This window comes from Abramis brama, assembly GCF_963993115.1.
Source record: "Abramis brama genome assembly, chromosome: 20".
In the NCBI taxonomy this organism is placed as follows: domain Eukaryota; kingdom Metazoa; phylum Chordata; class Actinopteri; order Cypriniformes; family Leuciscidae; genus Abramis; species Abramis brama.
Window position 1 is genome coordinate 31,065,521 of NC_139982.1, and position 18,523 is coordinate 31,084,043.

Consider the following 18,523-nt stretch of genomic DNA (forward strand, 5'->3'; position numbering starts at 1 on the left):
GTATGTATACGGTTAGAAGATGGCTGTGTCTCATGTGACCTTGTTATTTGTACACGCTGTGACTATACAAATCACAACATGTAAATAGGAAAATGTTGGCGTTATTTTGTCACTTATTGGGAGCAGTATGCTAGCTGGAGCCGTTTACCTCCAGTCTTTGTGCTAAGCTAGGCTAGCGGTGTGTGCGTCAGACAGAGTTACAGCACGAGAGATGAGAAGGGTATGTGTGGACTTATCTAACTCTGGGGGATACGGTGAATAAGATAAAGTCCCAAAAAGTCGGCGTGTTCCTTTAAGAGTATGCTATATGTCCAAAATTTTGTATTGCGTATGAGTGATTAAATATGACAGCAACGTATTGAGATTTATTAATTTTTGCTGGAAATTGTGTCCAATGTAGGAAGGTTTTATATATTAAATGGTGGTTATGTGGACTATTTTTTTGGATAATTCAATTAATTAAATGTTGCTTACAGAAACCAAAAGATTAAGAAAAAACTAATTTGTCAATGAAAATAAATGATAGTTGCTCAAATCTTGCAGTTTGATGGTTGTCGTGAATTCCTCACAGCTCTCTTTATTTATGCTCAGAGACATTCACGGAAATCCATTTGTGTGAAATACTTTTCCTGCAAAATTCTCTCTAAAAATCACAACTTTTTCCTCGATGTTTCTCGCTTCCTAAATCCCAGCGTTTTCATTCATCAGATTCACATGTGCAAATAAACAGCTGCCAGGCTGAGCTCTGACCAGTGTTAAAGCACGTCACCTTCTTGCAGACAAATGTAGTGGATGCTTTCAATTAGGTAATCTGACACAACATTTTCCCGGCTGTTTCCAATAACAGATGACGGGCCGTCACGTTCACCGCTGAAACATCATTCAAGTGAAGACTCGTCTTCAAACATTAAAACCAGCCTTTCAAATGTAAACTAACATAATCAAGATGGATCTGCCTTTTGGAACAAACAATAAAACCAAAGGCATTTCATGAATTGGAGGTCGGGATGGTTTCAAAACAGTCGTACAACCCAAACACACAGGCTGACGTCCAGACAAAAGCTCAGGACGAATCGAACGTTTGTTTCAGGTTATCAGTTGATCGTCTAAAGCCCTGAGCAAACATTACACAAATAACCTGTGACCTACAATTCAAAACAAACGTGTTTAATTGCCGTTTTATAGAAATAAAACACTGGGGTGGAACAATGCAAAAAATATATAAAGTAATAATAAATTAATTAATGCTTATGAGATAATCTTTTGAGGCTAATTGCCAATAAAATTTAATAAAGGCATGTTTACACAAACTATCTAGACTGGAACATTTTGTTCCTTTTAATATTTTGTGTCTGAATGAGATTTTTCTTGGCTCTGTTTGGAATGGATTACTAGTCTTACATTTTTTTAATGCAACGATACAAATTTTAAACGGTACCGCTGTCACATGACCGCTGTTGATATTGTAAAGTAAAATGTTTAAAAATAAAATAAATGATCAATATTAGATGAAACGCTTACTTTATTAAAAGGTAAATCTGATTTAATTCATAGATTGCATTGATTACAACTTTACGATGTATACTTCAATTCTACTGTATTTTAATTATGAGATTAAGCATGTTGTATATAAACATATTTTAAATATACTTTTTAAATATTTATGTATTTTGTTTATTTATGTAGTCATCCATTTATTTATTTACGTATTTATATATCATGCCTGTACTTTCTGTGCTGATTATTCTGATATTGCAAAAAACAAAAAATAAAACAAAAACTTAAATTATATTTTTTAAATAATAAGTTGAAGTACTAAAACTGAAATAAAAATGCTAAGATAAGTAGCAAAATTTAAAAGAGTAAAAATGTAAAAAGTCCATGACAAAAGTACTAAAACTTAAACTAAGATTAAAATCAAAACTGAAAATATAAAAATAGCTCATTCAAAATATAAATAATTCTTTGGATATGCTTAATGCATAAATGAATATAAATTATATTACATTAACATTGTTTAGTATGCTTTTCCAAATTCAGGCTATCTCTTGCTACACAGAAATCTGAAAGTGAGCAAATTGACCTTTGACCCCCAAGAGAAATATACATTAGGAGGAGTGTTATAATCTGTGCTGGCAGCTCAAAGCGTCCCGTATGACACACACACAGCTCTCTCCATAACTGTGTTCACACCTTTGAGTATTACCTCAGACATTATGCTTTATGAATATCAATTCATCTTCTATCAATGTTCAACTCCCTTGCATTCCTGACCGCCTCCCTTTGCATGTGGAAATTAACCCTGTGCTTGTGTTTAAACAGACACGATAACATCTACTCATGCAGACGTCTGAGACCCCATTGACTATCTGGATTATTTTATTTTATTTTATTTTATTTTATTTTATTTTATTTTATTTTATTTTATTTTATTTTATTTTATTTTATTTTATTTTATTTTATTTTATAGAATTTTGAACATTTAAAATATTTAATATTTTCTTTTAAATATTTGTTTGTATTATTTTTTTTATAATAATAATTAAATATCATTATACTTATTCATTATTATTATTAATATTAATTCTTACATTTCAAATGTTAAATTCAACATTATTAAATCTAATATTCTTATCAAGCCTACTAACAGATGGCTTCAGATTAGTGTGTGCATGTATGAGACAATTTATGAAAACAGCCCCTGACGAAAAAAGTGTGTCAGAGTGTGTGTGTCAGAGTGTGTGTGTCAGAGTGTGTGTGTCAGAGTGTGTGTGTGTGTGTGTGTGTCTGAGTGTGTGTGGCGTCTGAGTGTGTGTGTGTGTGTGAGAGAGAGAGAGAGAGAGAGAGAGTGTGTGTGCCTGTGTGTGTCAGAGTGTGTGTGTGTGTGTCAGAGTGTGTGTGTCAGAGTGTGTGCGTCAGAGTGTGTGTGTCAGAGAGTGTGTGTCAGAGTGAGTGTGTGTGTGTGTGTGTGAGAGAGAGAGAGAGAGAGTGTGTGTGTGTGCGTGTGAGAGAGAGAGAGAGAGTGAGAGAGAGAGTGTGTGTGTGTGTGTGTGTGCGTGTGAGAGAGAGAGAGCGTGTGTGTGCGAGTGTGTGTGCTTTTGTTCAAGTGTGAGTACAGAATGTTCACCAAACTCTTCCACCACCCTGAATTCTTCCACTGGTTAAATATTACCCACTCCTGACCCGGAGCTTCACCCTTCATACATAAGCAGAACAAAATGAACTTCTCAAACACCAAAGAAACAGAATCAGGACGGCCGGACAAACCTCAAAGAACAAACCACAATGAAAAGCGTCAGTCTCTGCGAGAGGAAATCACACTCTATATAAACACAATGTAAAGCTGCAAATGAGTCACAGCAGGACGGACTCAAGAGTTTAACCAGTTCATTAAAATACAGAAATGCTCTTAATTGTATTTAATGTGTGCTTTTAATGTACTTCAAATCTTAAAAGTATATAAGAAAAATGGTTAATGCAATTAAAGGTAACTTAAGTGTGCTTTTATGACTGTTTCTTAACACACTTTCTTTTTCCCGCAAGGTGTATTTCATTTAAAAGTGAATAATCATGCAGTTTTTTCCCTCACAGATCACAAAAGCTGAAGCCTTACAGGGTCGAAACGACGACATCAAGGTGAGTAAACAATGACATTTTCATTTCAAATCTGGCAGTGATCTAAGAAATGTAATTTAGGCATCGTGATGAGTAAATATGGCATCCGATCCGAAACGTTTGTGCGTTTATCCTAATGGCAGTCGAGCGTTTTCAAAGCAGGCTTGTTTTTCTAATTAAATGTTGGCAAAAGGTGAAGTTCCTGAACTCCCCGTCGACCAAAATAAAAACAAAACAGCTGTGCCCCGCCATGCAGACCGAACCACGCCAGACTGTAGCGAACCGCAGGACACTTTTCTCACGGCACGCCACGCAGGGGTCAGAGGTCACTGAGCTTCAAACCAGAAGAAATGAATCTCTCGTGGACGTAATTTACAGGCGCTCCCTGAGGTCGTTGCGTTTGCGTTTGTGATTTATTTGAGAAAAGGCAATAAGAGCGCTGTCGTTTTGTGTAGTAGATCAATATCCTATATTTGCTTTTCTTCCGAGAACAAAACTGCGCACCAGGATCATTTCTGGGAGGGGGGGGATATCGCGAGTGGGAAGGCTTGCCAAGAAAACGGCATCGGCTTAATTGCTAATTATACGTTTCAAACGGACAGAGCGAAAGAAAAATATTTTATCATGCAAAGGCTCATGCAGCGGACCGCAAAGTCAGAAAATAAATAAAAATAATTTCCTAAACATCGTAAAACGCACATGGCACGAGGCCTCAGAACAACTAACAGATCTGAAATGTGTCGTGGCAGGGAGTGGAAAGAGAGGGAAAACATCCTCCGGTTCTGCCAGGACAAACATCAGTGGCAAGCCCAACCTCACAATCTCATATTATTTGTGTCAGACCAAACATGCATCAAAAAATTCAGCAAACCGCATTTCATATTGCACTGAATTGAATGCGAAAGCGATACCTTTCCCACAAAACGAGCATGCAAATCACAAGCATTAATGCAAACGATTTCATTTGGGATGTAGATTGTGTTCAAAAAACTGCATAAATATGCAACATTTGACATGAAAGTGTTAAAAAAGAAGAAATTGATACTTTTATGCAGCTTTTATAATAATCTGTGGGGTGTCTGTCACAGATACAATCTGGGGACTTGTATGACATCTTAGGACATAATAAGTAATGATAGTTAACATGATTATAAAGTTAATGTCATTTTATTATTTGCATTATACATTGTTTTTGACGATGCCGATGGATGTGACCCTGGACGACAAAACCAGTCGCATGGGTCAATTTTTTGAAATTGAGATTTATACATCATCTGAAAACTGACATATGACGTATGGTTTGTTATGATTGGACAATATTTGGCTGAGAATCTGGAATCTGAGGGTGCAAAAAAATCGAAAACATTGAGGAAATCGCCTTTAAAGTTGTGCATTTACGTTCGTGATTGTGCTGCATTCACTCACAAAAATAAATGTTTTATATATTTACAGTAGGAAATTTACAAAATATCTTCATGGAACATGATCTTTACTTAAAATCCTAATGATTTTTGGCATAAAAGAAAAATCGATAATTTTGACCCATACAATGTATTGTTGGCTGTTGCCACACATATACCCGTGCGACTCGTGACTGGATCACATATTGAATGTTCAGCTCACCTTTAGATGCAGGTGTATCGTTCGTCTCGTTCACTGTAGCTAAAGGAAGCCCTTTGTCTAGACAGCACGTCCTAGCACACATTTAACCCCTCGATGAAGTGTACACAGTCTGTCCAAAACCTTTTAAACGCCGCCATCCGTCACCACTCCTTCTTTGTTGAAAAGTAATGAATGGGAGGCATGTGATGAACATCTCCAAAAAGGTCTAAAATGGCTCCCGAAAGCTTCAATACACAGTCATCTTCATGCACATGTCTCGATTTGAATTAATGTGTTAATTAGCCATTTACACTGTCAGCCAATTAAAATTTTGTTTACGTCTTGTAACTTGTTGCATGCATGTAAATAGCAAAAATGCATGAGATCACATGTAAATTTGGGCCATTACTGTGTATTATAATTGTATTTGATTTCAGATAAATTATCCTACATTTCTGGTTGCATGTTCATTAAGTCATTTTAATGCAACGATCTGAAATCATCACTTTAGCTTGTGAATGCATATGTAATGATTAATATGCATTTCATTGTTTACATCAGAATAATTTACAAAAGTGTTGCTCAGTTTGTTTTGCTTCAGTGTGCATATTTTATGTTAGACATCAAATCAGTGTTATTTCAATATTATGTATGTGCTGTTATAGTATATTTTGAATTAGCTTTTAATTTTATATTTCAGTGTTTTAGTAATTTTGCTATTTTTTATATATATTTCTGTTTAGCTTTATTTTAATTTCAGCTTTAGTGCTTAAATTTATTTCAGTTAGTTGCAAAAAGCAACATTTCAATTTTTTTTTGTTACGTTTTTATAAGTTTACGTTTTCATCTAATATTTTATTTTAGCTTTATTTCAATTACCGAAACCATTTTTAATGATTTTAGATTACAATAACAACACTGCACAACACTAGAGCCATTCCGTTGCATTGAAAGTTAGGTCTTGTTTGATGACCTTGTTTAAAAGTAAATCATTTATTATAAGAACCAATTTAGCATAAACATCTCCAAGTTCGTTTGTAAGTTAACTGATTGACAGAACCAGTGACATTTCTCCAGCAGCGCCTGTCCACCCAGTACCCAGCATGCATTGCAGCTTGACCTCCCCTCGCTTTGAACAAAACTATGTTCTAAGAACGTTTAAATGAAATGTTTTAAATCGTTTTTTCGAACATTAAAGGAACATTCTATTTTGCAAACATTATGGGAATGTTACTTTTGAATGTTCTCTAAACATTCCGAAACCAGTAGTAACATTTAAAAAAAATGTCAGAAGAACACATTTAAAAACAAACAAAAAAAACAATGTATAAATAATGTTTTTGTGCTAACTATTTGAGAACATTATTAAAGACCAGATAACACTGACCGAACGTTACTGGAACGTTTGCTCATAACTTTGAGAGAACCTTGCCAGAAAATTAGCCAAAGCTCTGAGAAACATTATGTCTGTTAAAAAAACCACAGAAACACACACAACATGGATATTAAGGCAGAATCTGCTGAAAACAAATCTTAAGTCAGCAAAAAATTGGATCGTCAACAAAGCTGGAATTTCTGGAATTCGGCAATGCTAAAATCAAACACTCAATGTTCTGAAAAGCCTTAAAAGCACAAAACGCATGGAAAAGAAATGTCCAAATGAAACATTCTCCTAAAAGGCTGGAAAACGTGATGAAATTCCCCTATAAATGGCATTTCACCTGCCGTCTGTGGGAAAGCTCCTGTGGTGCGTTGAGTTAGCGCACGGTTGACTACGCGAGCGCGTTTGCCAAGTAAAGCCGTGAGTCATGAAGCCACTGGGATGTTAAACACATTGGCCGTTTCCTGCTGAGTCACAGCGCTCGTTTAGTCATTATGCTGTGATTAGCGGCGCTGCTAAATGGATAAGTGAGAAGCAGTAGCGAGAATGAAGGCTCGCTCCACACCACTTCAATTTGACAGCTGACGGTTTTCAGTAAAAAGATGAATTGTGTGAGAAATTGCACATTGCAGAGGGGGATATAGTGGTAGAAACAAGGCCAGTGAACTATAAACCAAGTGCAAAAGTTTGCATCTATGCCAACTCAAATGGCAATGTTTGTAAAAAGATTGTAAACAATTAGAAACCGTACAATAAAAGCAGGCATAACGGTAACAAACAAGCCTGCATAACACTCACATATCTTCTAGTAAAAAACATTATAATGTAATATTACAGTGAAATCTGCAAATGCAATCAGCTTTAATAAACCCATTTCACACACTTTTCCTATTTAATTATATCAAATTGGCTCTGATTTGACCTCAGCTGCAAAGCATGCTGGGTAACCAGCAGTGCCAGCAGTACACACAAAGTCAAAAGAGACTTTACTTTTGTTACATGTGAAAAATGGCACAAAAATAAATCAGTAAACTGCTGAATAAATGCTATTTTGTACTGCAAAAAACGAAGAAATCCTTAACACTAACACTAAAAATAATTTTTATCAAATCAAATCAACTGTAATGAAATGTTCCTATCAGAACACGTTCAGAATATGCCAACATTTTATTTTATGTTAATTTACCTTGAGAGGGAAAAACATGCTTTGTATTAAATAGTTAAGAATCCAATAGAAATTTCAGAAAAGGCACCGGTTTAATAGAAACTGAATGTTAGCAATACATGATCCAATGAAAAACCTGGAAAACTCAAGTTGGTTAATAAATATTTGTCATCCAGTCAACAGTTACAGACTTTGTGTCTCAGATATAGTTCCTCTGCATGTGTCTTGAAAACATGTGAGAAGTCCAGTCGTTTCGCAGCAACAGCCGGTGTGTAAATCCACAGGCTTGACCGGCACCGTTGGTGTGAAGATCCTCAAACACAAGCAGGTTTACACTCGGCAAAGCAAACACAAGAGCCCAGCATCTCTCCAGCAGAGCCTGACGTAAACACTCGTCCTGAAAGATATCTCTCTATTCAACATTGATGGAGTTTGTGTGAAAATACATCATCGAAAAAGGGGTTTGTTTGTTTAAAAATCGTATAAATGTATGAGATTTTGAGGTGGGCCTTTGACCCCACAAACACACATTATTGGTACAAATACTTGAGCTAAAATTATGTTTTTAATAATGTACTTTTTCAAAACTGTCACTTTAGCTAAGTTTGCACTATTTTCAGTCCATTTTGATAAATAAAAGAATTTATTTTTGTTCAATAAATATACTGTCATTAAAATATGATCATTTTATAAAATACAGAAACCAAATACAGAGCTTAAATTCACTGAAAATCTTTGTGTTGTGCTGGAGGAGACTTTACAGAGTGCTGGACAATACGAGATCTGGAGGAAAAATTATGGAAGTTTGTTTCCGCCACAGAATTTAAAAATAAAAAAGGTAATTGCAACTTTTTATCTCACTATTTTGACTTTTTTCTCACACTTGCCAGTTTACATTAGAATTGCGTAATATAAAGTCAGAATTGCAAACTTTTTTCCCTCAGAATTGCATGTTTATATTTTGCAATTCTGACTTTATAACACGCAATTGCAAGATATAAAGTCAGAATTGCATGATATAAAATCAGAATTGTGAGATATAAACAATTCTGAGGAAAAAAGTCTTTAAAATTGGACTTTATAACTTGTATCTCACAATTCTGAGAAAAGATGTCAGAATTGCGATATATAAAGTCGCAATTGTGAGAAAAATGTCAGAATTGCATTGCAGTTTTATTTCTCACAATTCTGACTTTATATCACGCAATTCTGACATTATATCTTGCAATTCTGAGAAATAAAGTCCGAATTGTGAGATATAAACTCGCAATTGTGAGATAAAAAGTCGCAATTATCTTTTAAAATGTTTTATTCTGTGGCGGAAACAAGCTTCCATAAAACATTACTGAAAATAAATGCTGTGATATTATTTCCATCAAGAGGTCATTTCTGGTCATACATTTCTGGTCAGCACTATATTTTGACACCACTAGTAAAAATATAGAATTTGATTTGATTTAGTCTTTAATTTAGAGTAAGAAATGGTTTATGTTTGTAATCATTTATCTATTTTTTCTAGTGATCCATGGCGGATTTGGGACTGAATCGGGACAGGCGGCTCTGGCATGCACAGGTGCGCACCTTAATTACACAAGTCACTTCGCTCAGGTTAGATATTATCCCATATCAAACAGCCCATTGAAAAGAGACTGAGATCAAAACGACTGCCGTGTGTGTGTGCGCTGTGGGAGTTTTGATTAAGAAAGACACATGCATTGATCTCCCAGATTAAAGACAGGAAGTTACAATGGCAGTTTGTTATGCCAAGTTTGAAGTCCTGCCAGAGAGTCCGGCTCACCTCGGCAACGGGCTCAGTGTGACCTGTGTGGATGAATACGGTGTCTGGGTAGGGTCAAAGAGTCGAGATGAACTTTACTCTAGTCAAAGACAACATCTATCAGATCTCCGCTGGAACTGTGGGAACGCGTTTTCAAAGGTGCAGACTGGCAGAAAATCATCTTTCTGGGTCATTTTGTCATTTTGTTATGTGCTGTTGCCATTTGTATTGTTATTAATTTCAAATCTTTATATATAGCTTTAATTCAACTTTATTTCAGTTTTATGGTGTTGCTATGCAGTTGATAGGGTGTTCTAGATGGTTTTGCATGTCCTAAAGTGTTCTGTGCGTTTTTAGTACATTACTATATGGTTGCTAGGGTGTTTCTATGGTGTTCTAGGTGGTTGCCAGGGTGGTGTGTTTTCTATGGTGGTGTTCTCCCATTCCTAAGGTGTCCTATGCATTGTTGTGTACTTGCTAGGGTGTTTCTATGGTGTTCTAGATGGTTACCAGCAGTGGTTAAATTGGGCCGGGGCTCTCCGGGGCTCAGCCCCGGCACATAAGCCTGCTCGTTTGCAGTCAGTTGCCTACTGGAAATTATGTCACATAAAATTTGATGAAAGTGATGCTTTTGAAAACATATTTCTGATTATAAATGAAAGATTTTGAAATGGCATGTCTATTTTGTCTCGAGGGAGCTGAGAACAATCGGGACACGGCCGTATTCGTGTTCAGCTGCTTAATCTCGTTGTCAGTTGATCGCGCACCGCTCGCGCATGCCATGCGCATCTAGGTAGGCTACTACTCAGAACTCCGACACGGATAAATGTACGCAGCAATAATGAATGTTCCTGGGAGATCCGTAGTTGCGCAGGATGTGGAAGCGCGCAAAAGTTCCAGAACCTTCTACTGCCTTGGAAAAACAAACAAAAAACAAAACTCACAAGCTGCTGCAGCAGATCAATTTTGTCAAGTTCAGCACACGGACGCGCCGGCGAGTGAACTGGACTCTCGTCTCATAAATGAACCGAAACTCATCGTATAAGGGGCCTACTTGCCTGACAGACCTGATAAATATATCTATAGAAAGCTTGGAAGGTATTCTTTTAAACAGAACAATTCAAAACGAAAGAAAACAGACCGCTGCTTGTGTAGCCCAATCCGTATGAAATGTGCATTTCTCTCTGGCGCGTTCACTACTGCGAAGATTGCGAGGACAGCATCGTCAACTTAATCTATGCAGGGCACTGACACAGAAAACACTTGTTTATTAATAAACAATTAAAATGTCTCCTTGCTATATTTTACATATTCATAATCATTACTTTTGCCGTTTTTTTTGTGACAGCTTTTAGCTTATTGGCAGCGCCACCCTTAAATGTTACATGAACGCGTCACCACCGCAAGAAAGAAACGAAGTATTTGTACTTCGTTATATTCAACCACTGCTGATTAACAGTAATGTAAATGCTAAATGTCCTAATACCTGTTGATACTACAACAATGCAAATATGCTCTTAACCTTGCAGTTTTTCACATATCATGTAAGACAATTTCTCCATTTCTTTGCACAAAACTCTCCAGAAAATGCCATTTAATAGTTTATTTTTCAAAAAAAAATTACGGGGGGCATACCCCCGGACCCCCCTGGGGAGAGCCCCCCCACATAATAAATCCCAATTTAACCACTGGTTACCAGGATGTTGTTTTGCACTTCCTAAAGTGTTCTATGTATTTTAGTACATTGTTGTGTAGTTGCTAGGGTGTTTCTATGGTGTTCTAGGTGGTTGTTAGGGTGGTGGTGTTTCTATGGTGGTGTTCTCCCATTCCTAAGGTGTCCTATGCATTGTTGTGTAGTTGCTAGGGTGTTTCTATGGTGTTCTAGGTGGTTGCCAGGGTGGTGTGGTTTCTATGGTGGTGTTCTCCCATTCCTAAGGTGTCCTATGCATTGTTGTGTAGTTGCTAGGGTGTTTCTATGGTGTTCTAGGTGGTTACCAGGATGTTGTTTTGCACTTCCTAAACTGTTCTATGTATTTTAGTACATTGTTGTGTAGTTGCTAGGGTGTTTCTATGGTGTTCTAGGTGGTTGCCAGGGTGGTGTTGTTTCTATGGTGGTGTTCTCCCATTCCTAAGGTGTCCTATGCATTGTTGTGTAGTTGCTAGGGTGTTTCTATGGTGTTCTAGGTGGTTACCAGGATGTTGTTTTGAACTTCCTAAACTGTTCTATGTATTTTAGTACATTGTTGTGTAGTTGCTAGGGTGTTTCTATGGTGTTCTAGGTGGTTACCAGGATGTTGTTTTGCACTTCCTAAAGTGTTCTATGTATTTTAGTACATTGTTGTGTAGTTGCTAGGGTGTTTCTATGGTGTTCTAGGTGGTTGCCAGGGTGGTGTTGTTTCTATGGTGGTGTTCTCCCATTCCTAAGGTGTCCTATGCATTGTTGTGTAGTTGCTATGGTGTTCTAGGTGGTTACCAGGATGTTGTTTTGCACTTCCTAAACTGTTCTATGTATTTTAGTACATTGTTGTGGCACTTTGGTCAAACTTTGTTGTTTTTAAATGTGCTTTATAAATATAAATATAATGAATGAATGTGAATGAATGATTCATGAAAATTCATGAGTGAATGAATTTTACACTAATTAAACTTCTTGCTTAACTACTATTTAGGCAGAGCAACAATTTGAAGAGAATCTTGGATATTCTTATATCTCAGGATCTGAATAAAAACACATCTGGTTTGCAATGTCCACAATAACACAAGAAAACACCTTAAGTATGATGATCAACTGGACAGTGCTCTATGCATTTTCAAAATCATGCAAATATGCTTTACAAAACCAGTTCCAGGACACCTGCTGATTGGCTGGTGTTCTCAGCGGTCCCGGACTCTATAAAGACGTTTCTGGGTGCAGTGGCAGCGACTCGTCACGCAGGAAACCGTGATTACGCTCTGGTTTGTGGAATAGCAATTATGTGAACAGTGGCCTGTAATCTGTGGGATTTCCATGATACAATGTGTGTGTGTGTGTGTGTGTGCGGGGGCACACAAGAGATGGAAACACTCTCGCTTTTCCTTCTGCTTGGGCACAGCAGTGGTCCGTGACACATTAGAGAGCTTCATATTTCCTGTGGCAGGTTCCAAAACGGTGAAACAGTGGCAGTGACAAATCATATTTGTGTACAGACCCCAGTTAGTTCACAGACACACAGTAGATCAACCAGAAAACCTTTACAGTTTGCAAATACAAGCGTTCTAGAACCGTGTGCTGCAGACACACACTGTGACAAACTCTAGATGGTGATTCAGTGCCGTTATTGTTCAGGAAGACTAAAACTATTAAAAATAATTTTATGGAACTGAAAAAAATAAAATAAAAAAAATATTAGATTATAATCAATATAACATGATATACACAAAAATAAAGAATTCATTCATTCTTAAAAGCCACAGTAAATAAGTGAGTTTTAAACTTATAATTAATGCAAATAATACATACACTACCATTCAAAAGTTTGAGCTTAATAAGAAATTAATACTTTTATTTAGTAAGGATGCATTCAATTAATCATAAGTGATTGTAGAGGGTTTTAAATTGTTACAAAAGATTCTATTTCAAGTAAATGCTGTTCTTTTAGAACTTTCTATTTATCACAGAATCCTGGAAAGAAATGTATCACGGTTTCCACGGTAATATGAAACAGCACAACTGTTTTGAACATTGATAATAATCATAAATGTTTATTGACTAGCAAATTGGCATATTAGAGTGATTTCTGAAGGATCATGTGACACTGAAGACTGGAGTAATGATGCTGAAAATTCAGCTTTGATCACAGGAATAAATTACATTTTAACATACTGTATATTCACATAGAAAACTGCTATTTTAAATTGTAATAATATTTCACAATATTACTGTTTTACTGTATCTGTTTGGCAATGGCGGAGTTTTAGAAACTTTTTCAGTGCTACAGAAATCACAAATAGGAATGTTTAGGTGTAGGTCAGATGACATTGAATTTCAAACCACATTTAAAAGCAAAAACGAAATTTAAATTTCATATGAATTTTTTTTTTTTGCACAGGATCCATTTGTGCCAGATATCTGTTAAAGAAATGGAAATGGCTAACAGTGTTAATGTGGCTGTCCAAGTGGCTTTTGCCCTGTGGAGCTCCAAACAGCCAAATGCAGACCGACAGGAGGTGATAACCCGTCCTGATAATCACGTCAGCTTTGACTGATGCGTTCATTTGCTCGATAAGGATTTGGAAGGGAGGAACGGAGAGATGTAGATGTACATTACTGGTGAGGTTTGAGACACGAGGAGGAAATACGATGATGTGAAGAGGAAAATATACTCATAAGGAGACGTGGATGTTTTTTTTAAGGCAATATGATCATTTTAATGACAGATAACAATTTAAACCTATATAATTTTTTATTATTTTTCATTTATTATTATAATTATTATTACTGTTGTATATTATTGCTGTTTAATTTTTTGTCAAGATAGTTCCCAGGGTGTCGCGTTGCACTTCCTAAAGTGTGCTAATAGTACAAATGTGTTTTAGTACATTACTGTGTGGTTGCTAGGGTGTTGCTATGGTATCCTAAATGGTTGTTGGGGTTTTCTGCAGTTCCTAAGGTGTTTTGATTGTTTTTCTAAGGTGTTGCTAGGGTGTTCTAAGTGGTTTCCACTTCTAAGTTTGTTTTTAACCTATTGCTGTGTGGTTGGTAGGGTGTAGCTATGGTGGTGTCCTATGTGGTTGTCAGGGGTTTCTGCCATTCCTAAGGTGTTTTGAGTGTTTTATTACATTGCTGTGTGGTCCCTAAGGTGTTGCTAGGGTGTTCTAAGTGGTTTCCACTTCTAAGTGTTTTTAACCTATTGCTATGGGGTTGGTTGGGTGTTGCTATGGTGTCCTAGGGGGTTGTCTGGAGTTTCTGCAGTTCCTACGGTGTTTTGAGTGCTTTAGTACATTGCTGTGTGGTTCCTAAGGTGTTGCTAGGGTGTTCTAACATTTAAGTGATTTCCAGGGAGTTTTTTTGCACCTTATAAGATGTTCTAAGTGTTTTTAACCTACTGCTATGTGGTTGCTATGGTGTTTCTATGGTATCATATATGGTTGACAGGGTTTTCTGCAGTTACCAAGGTGTTTTGAGTGTTTTTAGCACATTGCTATGTGGTTTCTCAGGTGTTGCTATGGTGTTCTAGGTGGTTGTCAGGGGTTTCTGCAGTTCCTAAGGTGTTTTGAATGGTTTATCACATTTTAACATTCTAAGGTGTTGCTATGGTGTTCTTAGTGATTCCCAGGGTGTTGTTTAGCACTTTCTAAGGTGTTGCTAGTAATTTTTTTAATTCTCACTTCTGAATATTTAGTTTGGTCATGTGAACAATAAGATTTTATTAATTTTATATCTTGCAATGCCATTACCATTGTATTAGCATTTTAAGGTTTGCATACCACAATACTAACATGACACCTAGATACCATCCCAGGCATGTGTGTGTTGATGTGAGAGAAAGACAGTGGAAGGTCAAGCCAATAATATTCTCCAGTCCTGTGTGAGATTAGATTCCAGGCATTCTGTAGGAATCTCCCACAATGTGATCAATCTCTCTGTCTCTCTCTCTCTCTCTCTCTCTCTCTCTCTCTCTCTCTCTCTCTCTCTCTCTCTCTCTCTCTCTCTCACACACACACTCACACACTCACTCACACACACACACACGCACACGCACACACACACACACACACACACACACACACGTACATCTCTGTCCATCCATTAAAAAGTCAAATGTGCCCCCTGGACTGATCTCCTATAAGACACTATAAACAAAGATGATGATACATCAGAGATTTCACAGATGGGTGGATGTGGATGTTTAAAGATCCAGACTAATAATCATAAGGTTGTATCTTACGGTGTTGCAACATGGTTGCTAGGGTGCTTATGTGATTTCCAGGTTGGTGTTCTGCACTTCCTAAGGTGTTCTATGTTTTTAGTACTTTACTATGTGGTTGCTAGGGTGTTGCTATGTAGTTGTTACAGTGTTTTTGATGGTTTCCAATGTGTTGTTTCGCACTTCCTAAAGTGTTCTATGTGTTTTAAGTACATTACTATGTGGTTTCTAGGGTGTTGCTATGGTCTTCTACGTGGTTGCCAGAGTGTTTTGCGGTTCCTTGGGTGTTTAGGTGTTTTTAGCATATTTCTATGTGGTTGCTAGGGTGTTGCTATGGTCTTCTATGTGGTTGCCAGGGTGTTTTGCGGTTCCTAGGGTGTTTAAGTGTTTTTAGGATATTTCTATGTGGTTGCTATGTAGTTGTTATGATGTTTCTTGATGGTTTCCATGGTGTAGTTCTGTACTTTCTAAGGTGTTTTATGTGCTTTTTGTACATTTCTGTGTGGTTTCTAGGGTGTTGCTATGGTGTTCTATGTGGTTGTCAGGGTGTTCTGTGGCTCCTAGGGTGTTTTAAGTGTTAAGCATATTTCTATGTGGTTGCTTGGGTGTTTTAGGTGATTTTCCATGGTGTTGTTTGGCACTTTCTAAGGTTTTCTGTTTTAGTTTATTGCTGTGTGGTTGCTGGAGTGTTGCTATGGTGTTCCACATGTTTTTTTTAGGATTTTTCTCTAAAGCTTATGAGATGTTCTCTGTTGTTGTTTTTTTTTGTTCTTGTTTATTTGTTAGTTTATAAATCACTCACTTTTTTTGTGTGTTTTTGAGGTTTGTTCACATCACTTACACTAAGTATGATCAGATAAGTATGCTTGACTTGGCAATCACCACTAAATATAATCAATCATTTTGAGTTTGTGTTGAACAGAAGGTGTAAATGAGTTGAAGAGCTCAAACCCAACACTGACATCTAGTGTCTCTGGTCTCATCAGCACTGCTAATATCCCACAGATGCTCATTGAAGAAGGGACCCAGAGATGACGACTCTTACTTTGACCAGTAAGAAACCACCTAGCAACCTTCCAGACCTCCTTAGTAACCACATAGTAACATCCTGGCAACCATCCACAACATCCTAGCATCATGACGACAGGTTTTGCCCAAGCAAGTACCACTCAGATTTTATTTAAGATGCAGCTGGAGTCAAAACGTTCTTGCTTTCCCACACATACAATCTCTGTTACTGTAATTTCCTATGATCACTGTAAAGCTGCTTTGAAACAGTCTATATAAATGAAGGTGACTTGACTTGACATACACTGTGTTTTCACTCAATTTGATAGTTTTATTCAGAAATAATTTATATTTTATGTAATTTTGCTTCTCGAGCACATTTATCATGATTTAAGAAAACATGTTTAGATATTTGTACAGGTTAACAACACAAAAATCCTGAGGAAGAGCATTTATTGGCAGTGCACACAGGTCGTGTCCCAGTGGAAAAGAGACTGATAATCATCTAAGTAAATTCCAGCTCCGCTTAGAGGTGAAGAAAGGAGTGACACGCCGAATAAACAGCCAGAAACTGCGAGGAACACACACACGCGCATGCGTGCACACACTCGCATACACTCTCACTAACTCGCCCACACACACTCACACACAATCGCATACACTCACACACACACACTCACATACACTTACACACAAACACACGCGTACACACACACACACACACACACACACACACAATCGCATACACTCACACACACACTCACATACACTTACACACTCACACACATACACACACGCGCACACACACACACACACACTCACACTCTCTCTCACGCACGCACACTCACACCCACACACACACTCACACTCACACACATTCACACATGCACGCACACATATACACTTACACACACACACACACCTCATGTAGGGGCAGATCTCAGGTGTGTGAAGGTTCAGGATGATGATGGTTCGAGAGAGAGGACAGATCTGACATGCGTGAGTTATTGCCACAGAATGGACGCATTACTGCTTCATTAACATAAAATGGAGGCACAGACACACACACACACACACACACACACCAGCTCCAGACGGGCCTTTCGTCGAAAGAACCCATAATGCTAGATTTACATTGTTTAATGCGTTTAACATATTTTAAAAATACGACATGTTTTTGTGGTGTTGTCGCAGCGCATGCAGTGATTGATATTGCGTATATCATTATTCAAACCAGTTTTACCAAGGGGAAAATGCTCAGTGGTCGCTGCTTCATAGCTCAGGAGATCAGTTATGCATTTTATTAGGAATTGAAGTGTTTGATGTTCATACTGAGATCATTGACTTTTGGGATATCTTTTTTTAGATGCAAAAAAGAATCTCATTCAACTCTAAAATGCAAAAAGGTATTTATGTAATAGTGGTATTTGTTGAATTGCAACTTTATGCTGAGGAATCGGTTTAAAGTAATAAATTTCAATTCACATTTATTTGTATAGCTCTTTTCACAATACATATGGTTTCAAAGCAGCTTTACTGAGAATGCAGTATTATTATTTTTTTAGTTTATCACCATTGAGAATAGCAAGAAGTACAAAAAATCCAAAGTAAATGGCCTGAAAACATTAAGGTAGTGAGAAATGTGCTTAAAGAATATTAATATTCATGGAACACGTTCATGTGATGTTTCAAAATAAATTAAATAAATATATTTGAGACTTTTTTTTTTTTACATTGTGACTTGAAAACTAAGCACATTTTGTGTAAATATATTTTTCTCATAGGGCCAAAAATAATATTATTATGTTATTTAAATTATAGGCTACTGAATAATTACTGGGGTCATTTTCTCCTGAAAAGCAGGATATTAATCAGAAGTCTCTGTTTAGACTCATCTCTATCAGTGCTTCTCAACCTTTCTGACTCCAAAGTTTAATAAATGTCCCATTGACTTTTGCAGTTTTTTTTTTATGATTTAGTGGATAAAAATGAAGGATAAGTCACAACTTCGACCCAATTAAATATTTAAGATCTTGGGTTAACTAGAAAATTTGCCAAAAAATGCCAAT